The sequence below is a fragment of the Equus caballus genome, chromosome 20, assembly GCF_041296265.1.
Source record: "Equus caballus isolate H_3958 breed thoroughbred chromosome 20, TB-T2T, whole genome shotgun sequence".
Lineage (NCBI taxonomy): Eukaryota > Metazoa > Chordata > Mammalia > Perissodactyla > Equidae > Equus > Equus caballus.
Window position 1 is genome coordinate 27,979,085 of NC_091703.1, and position 21,322 is coordinate 28,000,406.

The window sequence follows — 21,322 nt, forward strand, 5'->3', positions numbered from 1 at the left end:
AGCTGACTTATTATTTGAAACAATGGAGATCATAAGATAGTGCAAAGACGTATTCAAAATGCTGAAAGACAAAAAGAAAACTATCAACAAAGAATCCTTCATCCAGCAAAACAATCTTTCAAAAGTGAACCCACTCCCAGTTGAACAAAGACTAAGATAATTTGTTACTCACAGATATGTCTTATGGGAAATAATAAAGGAAGTTCTTCAGGCTGAAAGGAAGTGACACCAGATGGTAATTCAAATTCATATGAAGAAATATCAGTAAAGGTCAGTAAGTAGATAATTAAACAAAGACAGTAAAAATACAGACTTTTATCTTTTGACTGACTTAAATGATAGCCTAAAACATTGATTTTGAAATCGTATCATTGGGCTTATAATATTAATGGTTACAATTTTTCTCAAACAGAGTACTTGCTCCATGCTTTTCAGTTTAACAGGCAAATGTTCTAATTACTGTTCTTGTGGACAATTTCAAAGAACAGTTGTTTGCCAGAAGAGTGATTTTGAAGGACCACTTGAATTCATATCCCACAGTTGAAAACTGTAGTAACATGTGGTGTTATTTACTGCCTCGGGATAGATGAGTGGGAAATGGAGCAACACCTATACAAAGTGTGGACATGCTAAAGTGTCTCCTTTTGCCTGAAACACATTTTTTTCAATAGATATTTTCTCAACTAGTTCCTCAATTTTCATGATGCCATACAGTATTGCTTCATCTGTGATCTGGCGCCATGTAATGACTGCTTTTTTTTGCACTTCTTTTGATTTATACTTCTTTTCCTAATCAGCATTACTGAGGTATAATTTACATACCATAAAATTCACCCATTTTTAAGTGTACAATTCACTGATCTTTAGTAAATTTATCGATTTGTATAACTATCACCACAATCCAGTTTTACAACATTTCCAGTCACTTTGCAAAATAATCTCATGCCCAATTTCCATCAATCCAGATTCCCACCTCAATCCCAGGCACCACCAATTTACTTTCTTTTTTTTTTTTAACAAAGCATGGTATTAATTACTGTTTAGTTTTTCCTAGTAATACCTGTGTGCCTGCACTTCACAAAAAAACATGACTAACAAATACTGTAAGAAATATAACATGTAACACACCAAAGTTCCTTAAGATCTCGTTTTATCCCAAAATTATGTCTGCTCTCTATTTTCTAATTTTATAACCACTTAAAAGTGAACAGTTTAGTGGCACTTAGTATATTTACAATGCTATGAAACTACCAGCTGTTTCTATTTCCACAACATTTCCATCATTTGAAAGTAAATCCCTTTACCCCTCAAGCAGTTTCTCCGTTTTTCCCCCTCCTTCACGCCCTTGGCAAATACCACTCTGTGTTATGACTCTACGAATTTATCTATTCTGGATCTTTCATATAATTGGAATGCGTTTTGTGTTTGGCTTCTTTCACTTAGCCTAATGTTTTGGAGGTTCATCCACATTGTAGCACATACTAGTGCTTCATTCCTTTTTATGGCTAAACAATATTCCTTCTTATGTATACCACAATTTGTTTATCCATCCATCCATCCACTGAGGGGCACGTAGGCTTGTTTCACCTTTTGGTGACTGTGAATTATGCTGCTATGAATATGCATATACATATACTTGTTTAAATACCTGTTTTCAATTCTTTTTCTTATATGAAGGTAGAATTGCAGGGTCACACAGTAATTCTGTTTAATTTTTTTGAGGGACTGCTAAACTGTGTTGCAGCTGCACCATTTTATACTCCCACTAGCAACGTATGAGGGTACAAGTTTCTCCATAGCCTCTCCAACACTTGTCATTTTCTGTTTTTTTAAAAAATTATTACTGTAAGGGCCGGCCCCGTGGCCGAGTGGTTAAGTTTGCACACTCCGATTCAGCGGCCCTGGGTTTCGCCAGTTTGGATCCTGGGCGTGGACATGGCATCACTCATCAGGCCAAGCTGAGGCAGCGCCCCATATAGCACAACCAGAGGCACTCACAACTAGAATATACAACTATGTACTGGGGGCGCTTTGGGGAGAAGAAGAAGGGGGAAAAAAAAGATTGGCAACAGTTGTTAGCTCAGGTGCCAATCTTTAAAATAAAAAGTCGTTACTATAGCTATCCTAGTGAACATGAAATACTATCACAGTAGTTTTGATTTGCATTTCCATAATGACTAATGATTTTGAGCATCTTTTCATGTGCTAGTTGGCCATTTGTGTATCTTCTTTGGAGAAATGTCTATTCAAATCCTTGCCCATTTTTTATTGGGTTGTTCCTCTTGTTATTGAGTTGTCAGATTTCTTTATATTCCTGTGATGCTAGACTTATCAGATGTATGATTCGCAGACAGTTTTCTCCTACTCTCTAGGCTGTCTTTTCACTTTATTTGAGTACTTTGGTGCACAAAAGTTTTTAATTTTGGTGGAGTCCAGTTTGGTCATTCTTTAGTCACTTATGCTTTCTTTGGTATCGTATCTAAAAATGCATTGCTGAATCCAAGGTCATGAACATTTACTCATATTTTCTTCAAGAATTTTATGGCTTTAGCTCTTATTTTTAGGTTGTTGGCACATTTTGAGTTAATTTTTATATGTGGTGTGAAGTATGGGTCCAACTTGCTTCTTTTCTCAAGCAGAACACCATGCACCAGTTACCACCGCCCAAGGAAGACTCTAACTACACAGAGGATAGCAAAGATCATCACAATGCCTGCCACCAGGAGTAGAAGTCCAAACACTTCTTCCCACTGCATCTTGATATCAGAGTCACTGGGGAAAACAACACGGTAAATCACTGGATGGCATAATGACTTTTACTCTCAGAGAAGAGACAGAGTAAGATCAGATTTAATAGTGTGCATCAGTCCCCCATGGCTAGCAGGTACCCCCAGCAACCAGCGCAGGGCAATTGGCCTGTGCGCACCCCTCCCATGCTGCAGTGGAAGGACTCTGAAATACTTAAAGCTGGGGACATGCCTGTTGCCCACTGATATACCTGCTGAAGCAGAACAAAGGAATACTCATTACACTGGAAACAGGGAAAGATGTTCCACACAAGGTGATAGGCCCAGCAGAGGCTATGTGGGCACTTCATCTCTTGGTAAAGACGAGTTCCAGGCCCAAGGCCCATTCTTATGTTGGCTCAGCAGGAGTTAAGAGACTGTGCAGATTGCCTTTCCTGACACTTTTGCATGCAGATATCAGGTTCTCTCAGCACCATTTGTTGAAGAGACTATTCTTTCCCCATTGATTGGTCTTGGCACCCTTGTTGAAAAACAATTGACAGTAGATGTATGGATCTATTTTTGGATTCTCAGTTCCATTCCATGGTCTATATGTCTGTCTTTATGTCAGTACCACATTGTTTTGATTACTGTAGCTTTATAGTAAGTTTTGAAATTGAGAAGTGTAAGTCCTTCAAGTTTGTTCTTTTGGAAGGTTGTTTTGGCTTTTTGGAATCTCTTGCAATTCCATATGAATTTGAGGAACAGCTTTTCCATTTTTGCAAAAACAGTCATTGGAATTTCAATAGGGATTTCATTGAATCTGTTCATTGCTTTGGATAGTGTTAACATCTTAACAATTATAAGTCCTCTGATCCATGAACTAATCTGTATTCTGTCTCTGTATATTTGCCCTTTCTGGAAATTTCATAAAAATAAAATCAAAGACAATTCTTCAATAAATGGTGGTAGGAAAATTAAATATTCACATGTAAAAGAATGAAACTAGACCACTGTCTTACACCACTCACAAAAATTAACTCAAAATGAAATAAATGTGTAAATGTAAGACCTGAAACCATAACATTCCTAGAAGAAAACATAGGAAAAAAACTCCTTAGCATGGATCTTGCCAATGAATTTTTGGATATGACACAAGCAAAAAAGTCAGAAATAAGCAAGTGAGACTGCACCAAACTAAAAATCTTCTGCAAAGTAAAAAAAAAAAAAAAAAAAATTATCAACAAAATGAAAAGGCAACCTACGGAAAGGAGAAAATATTTGCAAATCATATACTGATAGGGGGTTAATATCCAAAACACCTAAAGAACCCAACTGCAGTAAAAGCAAATAATCCAATTGAGAAACAGGTAATTGAACTAAATATACATATTACCAAAGAAGATATTCAACAGGTATATGAAAAGATGCTTAACATCATTAATAATTAGGGAAATGCCAATCACCTCGTGCCTGTTAGGATGGCTATTATCAAAAAGACAAGAGGTAAATGCTGGCAAGGATGTGGAGTAAAGGGAATCCTTATGCACTGTTGGTGGGATTGTAAATTAGTACAGCCACTATGGAAGACAGTATGGAGGTTCCTCAAAAAATAAAAAATAGAACTATCATACGATCCAGCATTCCCACTTCTGGGTATGTATCCAAAGGGAACAAAACCGCTATGTTGAAGAGTTATCTGCACCCCCATGTGCATTCCAGCATTATTTATAGTAGGCAAGACATGGAAACGACACAGGTGTCCATCAACAGATGAATGTATACAGAAAAGGCCATATAAAAAGAAGGAAATCCTGCCATTGGTGACAACATGGATGGACCCTGAAGGCATTATGTGAAGTGAAATAAGACAGACAGAGAGAGACAAATACTGTTTAATCTCACTCATATGTGGATTCTTAAAAAATTGAAATTCTTAACATGTGGATTCTCAGTAAAACTGAAAGAAATAAATGAAATCATACAGCACATGGTCTTTAGCACCTGGCTATTTTCACTAAGTATAAAGTTATTGAGGTTTCTATCATATGCTTCTTTCTGCTGGGGATTGATTACATTTTCTCGTTTCTTTGCATGTTTCATAATTTTTTGGTCAAATACGAGGCATTTTAGACACACACACACACATACCACCCCTGCTACACGGTGCAGGAACTGGAGACATTTCAGGTCGTGGTCACCACCGGAGCACTCCGAGGCCAGGCAGCAAGAAGGAGCCAGTTTCCGTCCCAAGGCGTCAGCTCTGTCGGAATGGCCTTCAGGAGCGAAGATTCCACATCCCTGAGCGCAGGAGCCGGGTCCTCCCAGCCTGGCCCTGTGGCAATTCCACGGTCAGTTGACCAATCTCCTGTGAAGGCAGTTTGCGAACGTGAACTCCACTGCTGAAAGGAAACTGTTCATCCAGACAGCTCCATTTGCTAGAGCGATTTGACCTAATATCTTGCGAGTTTTTAAAGAAGTAACATACGAGTGCTGGGACGGAGAGGTTTTTTAAAGGAAATTGAAGGTCAGGGCAGGTGCATTTAGGGAAGGCAGGAATGGGAAGAGATAAAGAATTCTCTGTTTCGTTTTAGGAAAAACTTTGAAACAATAGTTTGGGCTTATAGGAAACTTTAGGGACAGAAGGAGGACAAGGATTTTCGTGGCCGGTTAGCTCAGTTGGTTAGAGCGTGGTGCTAATAACGCCAAGGTCGCGGGTTCGATCCCCGTACGGGCCAGGCCAGGACGGCTTTTGTTATCTTTATTCGCAGATATCGTCCCTCAGTCTCACGACTGCTCCCAGGACTCAATCTACGGATAAAACAAAAAACTCGCTGAGAATTAAAAGATTCAACACACACCAGGCATTTCCCCCAAAGTTGAGATCCTTGTTTAGTCCCTATCTTCAGTGTCAAAGGACAGCAGTGACCCGTGAAGGGGCAAAGATCCACGTGTGGCAAGGTTTTCCATTGGGAAACTGATGCTTGCAAAAAACTGACCTATTGGGATTATTTCCTTCCGAAAAGAACTTATAAAACCATCTGCGCTTCCCACACTTGCACACTTGGGTCTCCACTAATTCAGTGAAAGATGAAACAAGCTTTTTTAATGACATATGAAAAAATTTTTATTAACATCAACGTAATAGGAAAGAAACAGCTTCGTTTTGAACTTTCTGAAGATCCATTCGACAGGTAGAAGCCTCGTTATTTTAAAAATGTTTCATTTCAGGTAAAATATATTCACACGTTTCACAGAAAACATAAAAAGGTACAGTGACAAGTTTCCTCCTCTCCTTGTACCTCATCTACCGGAAAACCATTTCCAACTTCTGTAGGTGAACTCTGCGCATAATTGCTTACTATGGTTTCCAGTTTCCTTTATACAAGTAGATAAGGTATATAAGTTTTTGTTTTCCCTTCTTTCCATGAAAGAGTCGGCTTATTTACACATCGTGCTGCAACTTGCCTTCATCACTTAACAATATAATGTGGAACCTCTATTTTATCAGTATTTAGAGAGCTTTCAAATAGCACTTTCAATATTGTACACTTGGCAAAATCGGAGCTTACTTTCTGAAAAGTCGACATATTCAGCAGAAGTTGACTCTGAAATATTCCAACCTTTCGCATCGTGGAAGAAGAGAATGTACACAAGGAGGAGACTGTGAAACCACAGAGCAGGAGGGGAGATGACGTTGAGAAGGTTCTTCTACAAAGGGGGACAAAGCACTTTCTGCTAAACTCATGAGCGTGAAAAGAGCCCTGAAATAGGGGCTCCCAGATGCTTTGGTGATGAAAGAAAATTAGGTATTAATTGGACAAATGTTTATTAATCCCGTCACTCTTCAGAATGCAATAATTAGTTGTTATTCTCTGTCTGGTAGATGAGGAAGATACATTTTTATGTGAACAAAGCAGAATCCAAGAGAGTTCGTGCAAGATTCTGATTCTTTTGTTTTAAAGTCAACTTCATTATGGAATGATTTGCCTACAATAAAATGCACCCATTTTAAGTATAAAATTTGATGAATTTTGACATATTTATACATGCATGTAAGAGCTAACATAATTAAAGTAGAGAACATTTCTATGATCTGAAAAAGCTCCCCATGCTTGTGGTAGTCAGAATAATGGCGCCCCCATAGATGTCCATATCCTAACCCCTGAGAGCTATGAATATGTCACTTTACATGACCAAAGGGACTTTGCAGAAGTGATTAAGCTAAGATCTTGAAATGAGGTAATTATCTTGAATTACCTGGATTGGGCCCAATGTCATCCCAAGACTCCTCTTAAGAGGGGTCGGCATCAGAGAAGGGGAGGAGTCACATCACGGAAGCAGAGGTTCTGGAGATGCAAGGCTATGGGCCCAGGGATGCCGCAGCCTCCTGAAGTTGGAAGAGGGAAGGCAACAGAGTCTCCTCTACAACTTACAGAAGGAATGCAGTCCTGCTGACCCATTTTAGACTCCTGACCACAGCTGTAAGACAATAAATTTATGTTGCTTTAAACCACTCAGTTTGTGGTTACAACAGCGATAGGAAAGGAATACATGCCCTTTCCCAGTCAGTCACATCCCCACCCCAGCTCCAGGGAACAGCAGATCTGTTTCCTTCACAATGGTTTCCCCTTTTCCGGAATTTCTTATAGATCATACACGATGTATGTTGTGTTCCTGGCTTCTTCTGCTCAGCACAATATTTTTGAGAGTCACTCATGTTGTTGCATGTATCAGCAGTTTATTTCATTTTGTCGCTGAGTTGTACTCGGTTGTACAGACATATAACCATTTGTTTTTCTATTCGCCTGTGTACGGACATTTGCATTGTTTTAATTTTCTAGCTATTATGAGTAGAACTGCTATGAACATTCATGTAGCAAGTATGTTTGAACGTATTTTGTATTAGTCAGAGTTCTCCAGAGAAAGAGAAGATATATAGATGGGTAAAGAGAGGGAGAGAGACTGAGATTTTAAGGAATTGACTCATACCAATGTGGAAGTAGCCAAATACAACATCTGCGGGTTAGTTTGACTGGCTGGAGACCCAGAAAAGAACTGATGTTACCGCTTGAATGAAAAGGCAATCTGCTGGCAGAATTCCCTCTTCCTGGGGAGAGGTCAGTCTGTTTTCTCTTAAGGCCTTCAACTGATTGGCTGAGGCCCACCCACATTATAGAGGAAATCGGCTTTACTCAAAGTCTATTGCTTCACCTGTGAATCTCGTCTAAAAAGTATCTTCACAGCAACATGTGAACTACTGTTTGACCAAATATGTGGGTCCTGTGGGTCCAAATGTCCTGGCCTTCTTGGCACATAAAATTAACCATCACATGAGTCTTCATTTCTTGTCGTGAAATAGCTAGGAATGGAATTGCTGGGCCATTTGGTAAATGTGTGTTTACCTTTCTGAGAAACTACCAAGTGTTTTCCAAAGGTCTGGTGCCATTTTACATTTCAAATGATATTTTGTGAGAGTTCCAGTTGTACCAAACCTCTCCAACACTTTGTATTGTCAGTTATTTAGATTTTAGACAGTCTACTGTATTTAAAGAATAATCTCATCGTGGCATTAATTTGCATTCCCCATCACTAATAGTGAGCATTTTTTCATATGCTTCTTGACTATTCATATCCCTTCTTTTTTGAAGTGTGTGTTCAAGTCTTTTGCCATGTTTTTCTTGGGTTTTGTCATTTAGTATTGAGTTGTAAGAGTCCCTCAAGTATTTTGGATACAAGTCCTTTCTCAGTTATGTATTGGAGTATGTTCCCACAGTGTGTGACTTGCCTTTTCGTTTTCTTACTGGGCTCTCGCAGAGAGCAGAAGTTTTTCATTTTGATGGGGAACATTTAATCAAAGTTTCGTGTTTTATGGTTCACATGCTCCATGGTCACGATGATTTTCTCCTATGTTTTCTTCTGAGAGTTTTATAAATTAGTGCTTTTGTTTAGGTCTATGATCTATTTGGAGTTAATTCTTGTTTATACTCTGAGATCAAGGTCAAAGTTAATTTTTTCCATGTGGTTATCCCATTGTTCCAGCACTATTATTTTTTTAAGAAAGAGAGACTATTCTTTTCTCGTCTACTACATTGTCACTACTGTCAAGCCTTGCTGTGGCGGCATCCCACAGAATATAGAGGAAGAGTGGCACAGATGTAAGCTCAGCAACAATCTTCCTCACTATAAAAAAAGAAAAATGCACATTAGAAAAGTAATTTCTGGAGAGTCCTTGAAAATTATGCAAACATCTTCATCCTCCTCAGGGTTTTACGTACTAGTTTGGCATGCATAAATAATTCGGTAAGAATCAATTATTCCTGTAATCCTTTCAAATTGACAATGTAGTAACTGCATTGTTCTCTTGACCTGTGTTGCTTAGAATTCTATTCTAAGGAGGAGGTTCTCCTCCTCTGCTTATTTATTCATTCATTTATTCATTCATTCATTCATTTCAAATGGATTCACGGATTCTTATTCAATGAGTTACAATCATTAACCATTTATTTTAATGCTCCAGTTGTCACAGATCTGAACAATGTGAGCTCTTCAAATTAACTCCAAAGTCGTTTTGACATGTACCATCATTTTTAAAGAAGTTCTTCATTTCTGAGACAAGGAAAGTCTCCTCCTTTATATCGTACTTTTTTTGCCCCAATCTTGAGATCAGCTATTTTTCAAAAAAGCTCTGGATCCATTCACCATCGAATGGTTTTTAGAAATCAAGATCCGAGTACTAGGTATGCTCATTGCTTCTAGGCTCTCTCAGGGGACAGAGATAGAAAATGTGCACATGCATACATATGCAAGTGTCTATATCTATATCTAGTTATCTACAAATAGATATAACCATGATTTCATACTGATGCCTCCAACTCAAATCCAACAACCCAGGGGTTATTGTACTTTATAACTTTTCTATTTGTAACTTCCTTCTCCAACAGATCGAAAATAGTTCTCATTATCTTCAGTCTGTTTTACTTACCTGGAAAAGAGAGAAGCACGTTGAAGAGGATCAGGAGTTCTGGCAATGCTGGAAAGCTCCAAGTAAGATATTTGTTTTCATTTTCCAGCAGTAATTTCCAACACTGTACATTTCACACCAGAGATTGCATGGGGCAGAACACTCCACAAGGTCCAGGCTGAGTTCTATAAACTAGCAAGCCCATGTTAGGATCCTAGGGTGCTGATTGTAATAGTTCTGCTTAATGGAACTTACTAATGCTCTTTTTGTGATATGCTACGTCGCTAATTTTTGTCAGTGTTCCCTGTGCCCTTGAGAAGAAGGTATATTCTCTATACCAGGTTATTAATTAATTTTGATATATATCGGTACAAGTTCTACCTTCAGGTTTATGCGGATTTGGTTTTCTATATCCTTCCTCGTTTTGTGTCCATTTGACCTATCATGTGTGGAAGGTGTCATTTTAAAGCCTAGTATTCTTAGTGCTCTTTAAATCTATTCCCTGTATCTTTTGCAATTTTTATTTTACAAATGTAGTTGGTGCATCTTTTAGCACATAACTTTGTAACTGTTCTAGCTTTATTGAAATCATGGCCTTTAACATTAAAAGTTGATCTTTTTGGCCGTGTTTAATCTTTTTGGCCTGAAGTCAAATTTATCTAATGTCGAGATCACAAACCTTGCCTTCTCCTTGTTTCTACCCGGTGTACCTTAGCCCATTCCTTTATTTTCTTCTTTCTGAATCGTTTTATTTTAGACCTGTAGGACATTTGGTCCAGTCCAAAACGTCCGAAAGAACTTTGGCACATCTGGAGGGCAAGAGAAAGGAGCTCACCACATTTGTTCTTAATGGAAACATAAAGAATCTCGTAGTTCCACTGGGAATTGAACCCAGGATCTTCTGCGTGTAAGGCAGACGTGCTAACCACTACACCATGGAACCCAAAGATAGTATGGTCTCTTAAGTGCTCTTACTAGAACCAAAATCAGAAAAGAAAATTAAAAATGGACACAGATAGGTATTATGGCTAAGAATTTACTCCCGTGAACCTGGTTCAGAGAGGAGGTATGCAGACACATGAACTATCTACATATTACACACGCAACGTTGAAAGTCTTAATGGGTAGTGTCACCCGCAAATACAGGATCAGAATGACTTCAGATGTTCGATGGCACTCTCCATTTCTAGCCTCCTGGAACACTCTCAGTCTAGTCTACATTTATTCAGTTTTTTGACCCATATTTATTGAGAGCTTACTATGTTCCAGATACTTTACAAGGCATTGGAGATACAGTAGTAAATACAAAGGTCAAAACCCTTTCTTGACGTGACATTGTGGTTTCTAATGCATGCCGGACACTAAATCAGTGTGTTCATATTTCCAGGAAACTGTGGCAGAATTTAGCAGCAATTTATATTACTCCTCCTTCACCCCTTGTCCTGAAGCCAGAACTTCCACATTTCAATTTAAAAGATGAAAAACCACATTCGTTAAGATCACCACCAACCCCATCATAAATATCGAGCATTATTATGAAATTGGTTTAGAATTTGCAGACCCCTCAGAAGAGTCCTGGGTTGTTCATATGCCTGACCTGGCTAATAGAAAGTTATTGGCCTGGACATAAACAACATATTTGTGCTATTGGGCTAATTTTTCTTGTGCTCCTATAGGCAGTCAAACATGCCTGAGCCAGCCTGCTAGTTCCACAGGAGTCTGAGACTCACACGGAACAGAGTCCACTCTCTCTCCCCTCTGAACCTATAGCAACGGACCCCCAGATGTTTGAGCAAGCCCAGCTGAGATCAATAAATTTACCCAGGTGAGCCCAGCCTACATCAATTGACCCTGAGCCAACCAGCAGTCCTGTGAGAATAAATAATTATGTTTTATGCTACCGACATTTGGGGTGATTTCTTATGCAGTAAAAGCAAATTGATTCTTAAGGAGACAAACTTTGAGAATATCCTCTCTGAGATGCAGGAGTTGACTTCAATATTCACCTGACTTCAAGGATATATCCTCACGTATTATTCACTTGTGGAGTGCCCACTTCCTTGAAAATATCAGTCACACATTGCATGAGCACACCTGCCCAGCCAGGAGGCCATTGGGTGATGGATATACATTCTGTGGGGATTTTCCACTCAGCAGTTAACCATTATTATATCCAGTTAATACTCCAATGGTCTCAGAGAGAAACTGGTTTTTGTTGACTTCTGGGATACATATTGACATATGCATACCAAAAGGAGACAGAGACATTAAAAAAAAGAAAACCACAGACCAGTAGCACTCATAAACATAAGCACACAAATCTTTAAACACATTTTGGCAAATCAAATTCAGCAATATGTAAAAAGCATAAGACATTGTTATTACATGGGGTTTATCCCAGTCTGCTTTAACATTCAAAAAATTAAGCAATGTTCCTCACCAAATTAATAGACCAAGCAGACAGAAAGCATACGATCTTACGAGTAGAGGCAGAAAAAGCACTCAGGTAAACTCAACATCCGTTCATAATAAAAATTTATGAAAAGTAAATAAAATAAAATCAAACACAGAGTATCTACAAAAAATAATGTACACCTACCATCATACATAATGGTTAGAGACTGAACGCTTTCCCCCTTAACTTGGAATCGAGGCAACAATGTCCCTTTTCTCACTTTTCCGATTCAAGGAAAGTACTGAAAATCCTAGCTGCTACAATACAACAACTGTGCAGATTTTAAAAGAAGAAATGAAACTGTCTTTATTCACAGACCTGATCTTCTATGAGGAAAACCCCATACAATCTACAGTAAAACTCCTGGGCCTAATAAGAGAGATACAAGGTCAACATACAAAATTCAGTCGTATTTCTATATAGCAGCAATGAATGATTAAAATTTGAATTTTTTCAAAAAAGGAAGTATTTAGATATGTCTAACAAAATATCTGTAGAATTCGTATGCAAATAACTGAAAAATGAGACACATATCTTGTTTACAGGTTGGAAGACCCAAAATTGTTAAGGTATCAATTCTCCACGAATTGATCTCTGGATTCCTAACAGTTCCAATCAAAATCTCAGCACGCTGTTAAATAGACAGCGACAAGCTGATTCTAAAATTTATATCGATAGGCAAAGAAAACAAAGTAGCCAAAACAATTCTGAAAAAGAAGAACAATGCCAGAGGACTCAAATTATCCCGTTTCAAGACTTAAAGCTACAATAATTAAGACAGTGTGGTATTAGCAAAACGATAGACACATACGTCAGTGGACTAGAATAGAGAAGTCAGGGATAGGGCCACACAAATATCGTCCACTGATTTTCGAAAACCATTCAGTGGAGAAGGACAGACTTTTCATGGAATGATGCTGGAAATTTGGAAGTCTAGATGCAAAAAAGGCCCGTGACACATACATCATGCCTCATACAAAAGTTAAGGCAGAATGTATCATAGACTGTATTTGTTTCCTATGGCTCCCCTAAGATATTACCACAGATTTGGTGGTTTAAAACAGCAGAAGCTGCTTCTTCACAGTTCCGGGGCCCAGAAATCCAAAATCATTATCACTGGGCTGAACCCCAGGTGTTGGTGAGGTCCAAGGGCTCGAGGAGAATCCATTCCAGCTTCTGGTGGCCACCAGAATTGTACCATATCACTCTAATCTCTGCTTCCATGGTCACCCTGTCTTCTCTTCTATCTGTGTGTCTTAAGTCCCCCCTTCTTCCTCTTATAAGGAGACATGTGGTTGCATATAGGGTCCCCCGGAATAATCAGGACAATCTCTCTATCTCAAGATCCTTAACTTAATCACATCTCAAAGTCTTTTACTACCACGTAAAATAACATCCACAGGTTCTCGGGATTAGGACACGGATACCTTGGGAGGGGATGTTATTCACCCTACTGATACCGGCCCTGATATCAGTTTCCCCACATTAAACCCAACATATATGAGGTTAAAACCAAAGCACTCATTCCCTGCTTACTCCCTGGCTTTCTGGCTCCAGAATCCGCTATCCGCCAGGGAGACAGACACCGCCAAGGATAAGCACCTGGAACCATTGTCTCCACCCCACAAGGAGATACAGGCTGGTGGGAAAGCTCTGACCAGCAAGGCCACAGGCTCCCCTACCTAAAACCCCAAATAAAACCCCCTGCTTTTAGCTTTTTGGGGAGTTTGGGATTTCAGTGTTAGCTGCCCTCTCTCCTTGCTTAGGGGTGTGCAATAATAAAATTCTTCCTTTCTTCCACTGCACCCGGTGTCAGAGATTGGCTTGCTGTGCAACAGGTGAGCAAACTCACTTCAGGTTCAATATCACTACCACATAGACCTAAATATAAAACAGAGATCTACAATACTTCTAGAAGAAAGCATAGGACATAATCTGTGTGACCCTGGGTTTCGCAATCAACTTTTAGATACAACAGGATTTTGATTTCACCTGTGTAAACACGAGTTACTTTTATCTAAATATGAAAACAGAGAGAGAGAAAGAGAGACAGGTGGTGGAATTTCCTGATCGTTACAAGTGCATTTATAGGCTCCTGATGTCTGCGTTTACAAATAGTTGATTACGCTATTCCCACGGATCCGACAAGAGGGGAGGTAGCAGGGAACAGCGCTGAGACTGAGATACAGGTCGGGGACAATCAGATCTGTCTTCTCCCTCCCCTGCTTCCTCGGCCTCTCGACTCTCCTCCTGTTTAAGTCTGGACCCTTAGTTTCGTGCTCAGCCACTTTGTTCTCTTTTCCTTGTGCTGCCCCCTTTTCCAGTTTATTTGCACTTCTTTCTATTCTTTCCCTCAAGTGCCGCCAAGTTTCCTCTTAAGTTTCATCTTCGCGGCACCAGGACTGGATGCTACCTTTACCGGTCTTTTGGGCTCATCCTCTACTACCCCGTCTTCAGCTAAATTGGCTTTCTTCCTCGGGGCCTGGCTGTCCTCTGTGACTGCAGCCCCGAGGGAGCCTGACTCGGATCGCTGGAGCAGCGAGACCGCTCGCAAGACTGGCTTGTCTGGCGGCCGCCGCTCCCGCCCGTGTACTGTATATTTTATAAAACATTTCATGTGCTGCAGCAAATTGTTTGCCAGTCTTCGCGAATACCCGAAAATGGTCAGTTTCACGTGGGATACAAAGCAACAGCTTGGCCTCAAAGAGAAGAAAACCAACAGTGTTTGAGTGCCCGCATTTTGCCGATTGACTTACGCGTCGTTTCAGTTAAGCCTCACAGCGATCTTCCTTGCTTTGTCAATCGAACCGATCATTATCTCCCTATTACAGAAACTGAGAAGTATCGAAACTGAGAAATAGCTTCCATAGGAAGCCGCACAAACTCCTCGAAGTGAAAGGGCTTGGCTGCATATTTCAAGATCCAGCGGCTCAAGAAAGTTTCTTTTTTTCTCTCTCCCTTAGCACAGCGTATAACCAGCTGTGCACCTTTTAAGAGAGACGAAGAGAAAAGCTTCACGCAGATCCTGAGAATTAGTCCTGATACTCTTCTGCGGATCAAATATTCTTGAGAACTACGAAGGGCAGACTGAAAAGCAACATCACCTTCAAATGATGTGTGAGTCAGCGGCCCCGTGTCCTGGGCTCCGTGGCTTAGTTGGTCAAAGCGCCTGTCTAGTAAACAGGAGATCCTGGGTTCGAATCCCAGCGGGGCCTCTCAAGGCGACCTTTTGCAATTCACTGGACACAAATGCAGACAACTGGAGCTAGACCTCCCATCAAGCCCCACAAGTGCAAGGGACAGCTTCGGCCAAACAATCTTACGAAAAAACAAGCCAACAAAAATCTCTCCTGATTGCCTGTGACGGGAACACCAAAATATCTCCGCTGGGAACTCAAAACGTTTTTCTTCTAATATGATGACATGAGTATTGGAATTGCCTAGCAGAATCAGGTTTGCTTCTTGGTCTTCGTTTCCTTTACCGTTTTATCAAGTCTCACTCACCACTTAGCTTTTAGGTCATCTCTGTGACTCCCTTAAGGTTTTGTTGTTGTTGTTTTCTGGTTTTTTTGTTTGTTTTTGTTTTTGTGGGGGTTTTTTTGTTTGTTTGGTTTTTTTGCCTCCTGGAACCTTCACCACAGCTGGCACATTGTCAATATTTGGGTTTTTTGAATGGCTCCTTGAATGACCACTCTTCGCCCCGCCATCCCACCTCGTCCAATTTTGCACCAAGTAGCTTTTTCGCCCACTGCATAGTGCTATGAGCCATGCTTCTCAGAACTTCGTGGGCATGGGAATCACCTGGTGATCCACTAAAATGCAGATTTTATTTCACTACGACTGTGACCAGGATTCTGCATTTCTACAAGCTCTCAGGTGATGTCTATACTGCTGTTACATGAACCGGGCTTTGAGTCATGTGAGCGAATCAAAGACGAGTTGAGTACTTCCCATGCTGAGAACTCAAGACGTTTTTCTTCTAATACTATGAGATGAGCTTTGGAATCAAAGAACAGGTGAGTATTTCAGTATGGTAACAGGAAAATGCTTTCTCTCTACAAATTAATTCCCAAACAAGACCTGGAAATTCACAGATACGCCTTTAACTAAAGTGTCTTATCTCAAACTGAAATCCTGTTTCTCTACTGGAGAAACTCTAACTGGAATACTCTGCTGGAATACTCTAAGATTAATGCAGGCTCATTACCCCTAAATCCCATTAAATCTCACCTGGTCCATGACTTCCCATCACCAATGACTGCTCCTCATTTGAACCTTCCTGGCCTCGCCTTACGGTTCTTTTGAGCAGCTCTTAGACTCTGACAGAAGTTTTCCCGGGTGCTCTCTCCTAATCAATCACCTTGTGTGTTGAAGCTGGGTTCTATCCACTTCAGCATTCCTTGCATTGCACCTTCCATCAACATTTGTGTATTGGCAGATGGGATGGAAAGGGTGAAAGATTGAAATGTAAAGAGTGGGGATGCTGGAAAGTTGAGCATTCAGAAAAGAATGTCATGAGTGTTCCCACCAAGTTTTAAACCAGGACTCTTTGGTGTGTGAGGCAAAGGTGGAAACCTCAACATGACGGGATTCACATGGAAAGGACTTCTCTTGCAAACTCATAAGAGTCTTGGTCTTCATCAGCGCTTCTTACCTGGAATTGTACCCTGTTCTCTCTCATTGTAATGCTGCTTCATGTTGACCCTGCCTCTACAATTCCACGTTAACGTTGGTCCCAAGGTACTAGACCAGCCCAGAAATGTCCAACCCACAATCTGTGTTGCGCTTGTGAAGCCTCACCTCACACGCATGTAGAGAAACCTCACAGGTCTGGGCACTTATTAGAACTGACGTTAACATTATAACAACACCACAGAAACACTACCCTCTCCGATGCTGGGGGGGTTCCTTCCTCTGTCATCCCTGCACCTCCATAATTTTCTCAGATAGCTGCACGCTGGGAACTAATGAATCATCCTAAAATCTGCCAGTCTTGCCCAGGCCCCTCACCCACTTCAAACTCATATGTCTTATCTCCACTTGTAGGTCACACAGGTCCTGATAACTCAGCACACTTCCAAACGGACTCCTTAACTTGCCTATGGAAGGGATTATTTTCCTGTTTTCCATCTCACTGAGGAATCTGGGCTCCAGATTGACTTGACTCAAAGTACCTCCTCACCCACCAAATCAAAAGTCAACTTCTGGTTTTGCCTCTGCTACCTGCAGAATTCCCTTCCTGGCTCTCTCGCCTGGGAGCTCTAATTTGAGCTCTTATTAGAGCGTCTTCCTCATTCCTTTGTCTGCATTCCTGGCCCCCTAAATTCCTTATTTGCATATCAACCAAAGAGATCTTTAGCTCCAAATGGAAAACGTCATCTCCCTTCTTCAAACTTTCCCAACTCTCCCCCTCACATTGATGCGGGGTCGGTGAGCTGAGGAGTCGAAAGAAAGATTTCTTAGACTCGCAAGACCTGGCAGTAGTGCTCTTTTATTTAGAGAGTAGTGTAGAATAGCATGGGGACAGGACCCATGGGCAGTCAGAGCTTCTGCTGCCGCCGCTTCTGCTGCCCCCGCTGGCATGGGGACAGGGCCCATGGGCAGGCAGAGCAGCTGCTGCTGCCCCCGCTGGCATGGGGACAGGACCCATGGGCAGGCAGAGCTGGTGCGTGGGGACAGGACCCACGGGCGGTCAGAGCTCCTGCTGCTGCCCCGAGTTGAGGGTTAGGGCTAATTTCATAAGGCATGGGTACGTCACTTATTTTTACTGGAGAAAAGAAAAGATGATGTAAAAAGTCATTAAATGATTTCAGTGCAGATGGGGTCTGGTTATTGTGCGGTCATATAACTTTAGATATGAATCTGGCCATATAGATCGGCATGTAGGTGAGGATGCCCTGGGCTTCTCTCCCTGGGGCGGTCCTAATTCATACCATAAAAAAAGTCCACTGGGTCGTATAGTTTGGCATGTAGGCCAGGTCACCTTGGGCTTCTCTAGGTGGGGCAGCCTTAATCCACATCAATATCCCATTAAAGTGTCAAGTGGAAGACCCTCCCCTTTCTTCCTAGGCTGACCCTTATTTTCCCATTTTCTCTCATTTCTCCCTACTCCCGGCCTCAAATCCGGAACTCTTTGGAGTTTGCCCCAAACACTAGCTTCTCGCTCCATGCTGCTCGGAATGCCAGGTTCCCCTCTCCTCTCCACCTCTCCTCAGCCAATATCTTTCTTTCCACCTGTTAAGTCTCACATCAGTTATCGCTTCTTCTGATAAGCCTTTCCTAATGATTAAGAATCGAGAAATTGCCCCTTTTCTATGCTTCTGTGAAAACACCCTGAGCATTTGTCTCCGTGTTTTCACTTGGCAAGTTTAAAACTAATGACCCTATTTTGCGCAATTTTATCATAACGATCACTGCGTGTGCCCTTTGCTCCCCCAGGCCTTTCTAATTTTTCAGGACATCTGGTACCTGCCGGAGCCTGGGTCAGGATGGGGCACATTATGCGCCACTCATTAATTTCTTTAAAATAAACGTCTAATCAAATTGTTGACGAGTAATAAACAATATCATTGATGCTGCCGACTTGACGTCAGGAAAAAAAAAAAATCGAAAGTCTTGCTGATTGGGAAATGCTGCGTGTCTTCTCTCTTTCCTGCCACGTTAGGACCAATCCAAGTTTTAGTTGCCAACAGTGGAGTTTTCAAGTTTGCTCTTCGTCGGAGACGCAGACGCCTTGCTGTCCTGTCACGAAGTTCTCTCAAAGGATTTGAGGGACGAGCACCATGTGCCTGTCGAGCATCTTCTAGAGCCCCATGGGGAAGCCTGGGAAGGGAAAAACGGGCAGCGACGAACGCGGGTTTAAGCGAGGAGGACAGTAAAGAACAGGCAAGCACACCGTCGGTTACACAGGTTGACGCGGGTCACTGAGCACAGGCGTTCCAGAGCAGCCTGAGGACCGCTGCAGAACCGGGTGACTGACGACTCCTAAACCCATTCCGCACAAGGTCCAGTCACATGACTTCCCAAAGCCTACCCCTCTTGTCACCCCCTCCCGAGAGTAGACGGGGCACAGCCCACCTCACCCCTGTCAGCAGTCCCCTGCAGATGAGCGTTGCCCTCGCGGAAGGTCGGATGGTCTCCGGCGCTCGGTGTCTTGGGTCCCGGCTCCTCAAGCTCAGGAAGAGAGATGGAAAGCAAAGCCACGGGAGAACGTCGGGTCATTCCGTGAAAGCGAATCCCCTAGGAGCCCGAGGTTACGGTGGCCGGCTTTCGGGCAGGAATTTGGCGTCTGGTTTGAAGTGACGTTTGGTTGTGAGTCATGAAGTTCCTAGAACGTTGTTTTAACAAACGAACAGTGGGAGGGAAAGAAATGCAGCGTGACTGAAAATACACTAGAAGAAAAATCATTCCAAATTGTTGGATTTGGGGGCGCCCGGGAAAGGAGAATGCGGTTCCATCCTGCCCGGCGAAAGGCTGCCGCCCCCGGGCGTTTCCGTAGTGTAGTGGTTATCACGTTCGCCTAACACGCGAAAGGTCCCCGGTTCGAAACCGGGCGGAAACAGCACGTCCGCCGACCTTTTGTCACCCTGCTCAGGAAATAGAAAGAGCCGCATTTCTCCAAATGCCTGAGCCTTCCGACACCCTCTCCGGTTCCCGCGCCGAAAACCAAGACTTGACCTTATCCGGACAGGAGGAGCCAGCGCTCCTCCTGCATCTTCACTCCCGCCGGGTCAGCCGCGCGACGTTGGCGGAGCGCCTTCCGCCAAGAACTTGGAAGAAGAAGGACTCCTCCTCAAAATCCACCGAATTATTTTTAAGAATTAGATCCTTTCCTCGCACTTTCTGTACTCTAAGAGTTCTTTACGTCATCTGGACCCGAGACCTTTGCGATACGTGCGTGTATCACGCCGATCTTCCAGTCTGCGGCTAGTGTTTCCTCGCTCTTAAGGGAGTCTTTTGACGAAAAAGGTGTTTGGTTTACCTGAGGCCCAGAGGATCAACCTTTCTTTCATCCTTGGTGCTTATGTCCTGTTTAGGAAACACTTGTCTGTCTCAGAGGCCTGAAGTCTTTTTCTAAGTTTTCTTCAACGGGCTTTGTTCTATGGGACATTGATTTGAACAGGCGCTTCGCGAAAGACAACCAGATGGCCAGGAAGCCCGTGAGGGATGCCCATACCTCAGTTACAAAGAAACAAATAAACACGCGCAGGGAATCAAACAAAATGGCAAAACAAACACACATGAAAAACAAAGGGTGATGCCACCAGATGCCATCCACCTCCGCCAAACATTTTCTTTCTTTCTTTTTTTTTCCCTAGCCAGAACTATTTCCAAAAACCCTCCGTACATGATGTGCGTGTGGAGGAGGTGCAGTGGAATGGAGTAGAGGGTGGAGGAAACCAGTAAGAAGAGTTTCCTGCCCGCAGGAACTAGGCGGAGATGCCCGCCTGGCAGAGGCGGTTGCTTAACCTCACTCTCCGTTCCTTTTCTTCCTGTTCCGGGATCCGCGTCCGCACCCTCTCCAACACCTCCGGGGACTCGGTCCGTGGTCGGTCCTAACCTGCATCTCTCCGCTCAGGTGTTTCCACAGCGCGCTCAGGGCCGAGCCGCACCTTTCCGGGAGACCCAGGCGGCGCGCGGTGATCTGGAGTCCGCCCGGCATCTCCGGACCGAGGCTTCCCCGGACCGAGGCTTCCCCGGGTGAGGGGGGCCACTCGCTGCCAGAAGTTGTCAGGTGGGCGCCGAGAGCCGCCGCTTCGGTGGGCTCCACGGACAGCGCCATTTAGGCACAGAACGGTCCCGGCTGGGATGGAATGGGGTTAGGGCGAGTTTACGTACTTGGGTGTGTGCTTAGAAATAAGTCTGTGGGACAGACGGACACGGAATCGGGCACTGGGCCCCTCGCAGGCAGGGTCCCTAGACCGGCGGCTGCTCCTCTCCGACATTTCCAGGGACTCAGCCTCCAGCTCAGCTCCAGACACTCCGCCGGGGTAGCAACCGGGGAGCCCGACTGTTCCCGGAGCAGGACCGCGCCCAGCGCCCGGCGCGCTCTGCATCTGCTGGGCTGTGGGTGGGATTTCTCGGAAGTGAAAAAGCAGAGGAGGGAACGGCTTAATGGTACCTTGAGTTGGTGGTCTGTGTGTGTTTTAGTCACATATCTAAAAAACAAGCAAAGAA

General features: G+C 42.7%; 4 non-coding genes across 4 annotated transcripts; 3 read left to right on the forward strand and 1 right to left on the reverse strand.

Annotated features, from left to right (window-relative positions):
• The first annotated feature begins 5,390 nt into the window (after positions 1-5,390).
• Positions 5,391-5,464, forward strand: TRNAI-AAU (transfer RNA isoleucine (anticodon AAU)). Its single transcript has one exon. It is a non-coding gene; the product is annotated as a tRNA-Ile (tRNA).
• A 5,096-nt stretch (positions 5,465-10,560) lies between these two features.
• Positions 10,561-10,633, reverse strand: TRNAV-UAC (transfer RNA valine (anticodon UAC)). The gene has a single exon. It is a non-coding gene; the product is annotated as a tRNA-Val (tRNA).
• Positions 10,634-15,286: 4,653 nt separating this feature from the next.
• On the forward strand, positions 15,287-15,360 carry TRNAT-AGU (transfer RNA threonine (anticodon AGU)). Its single transcript has one exon. It is a non-coding gene; the product is annotated as a tRNA-Thr (tRNA).
• A 4,273-nt stretch (positions 15,361-19,633) lies between these two features.
• TRNAV-AAC (transfer RNA valine (anticodon AAC)) lies at positions 19,634-19,706 on the forward strand. The gene has a single exon. It is a non-coding gene; the product is annotated as a tRNA-Val (tRNA).
• The last annotated feature ends 1,616 nt before the right edge of the window (positions 19,707-21,322 follow it).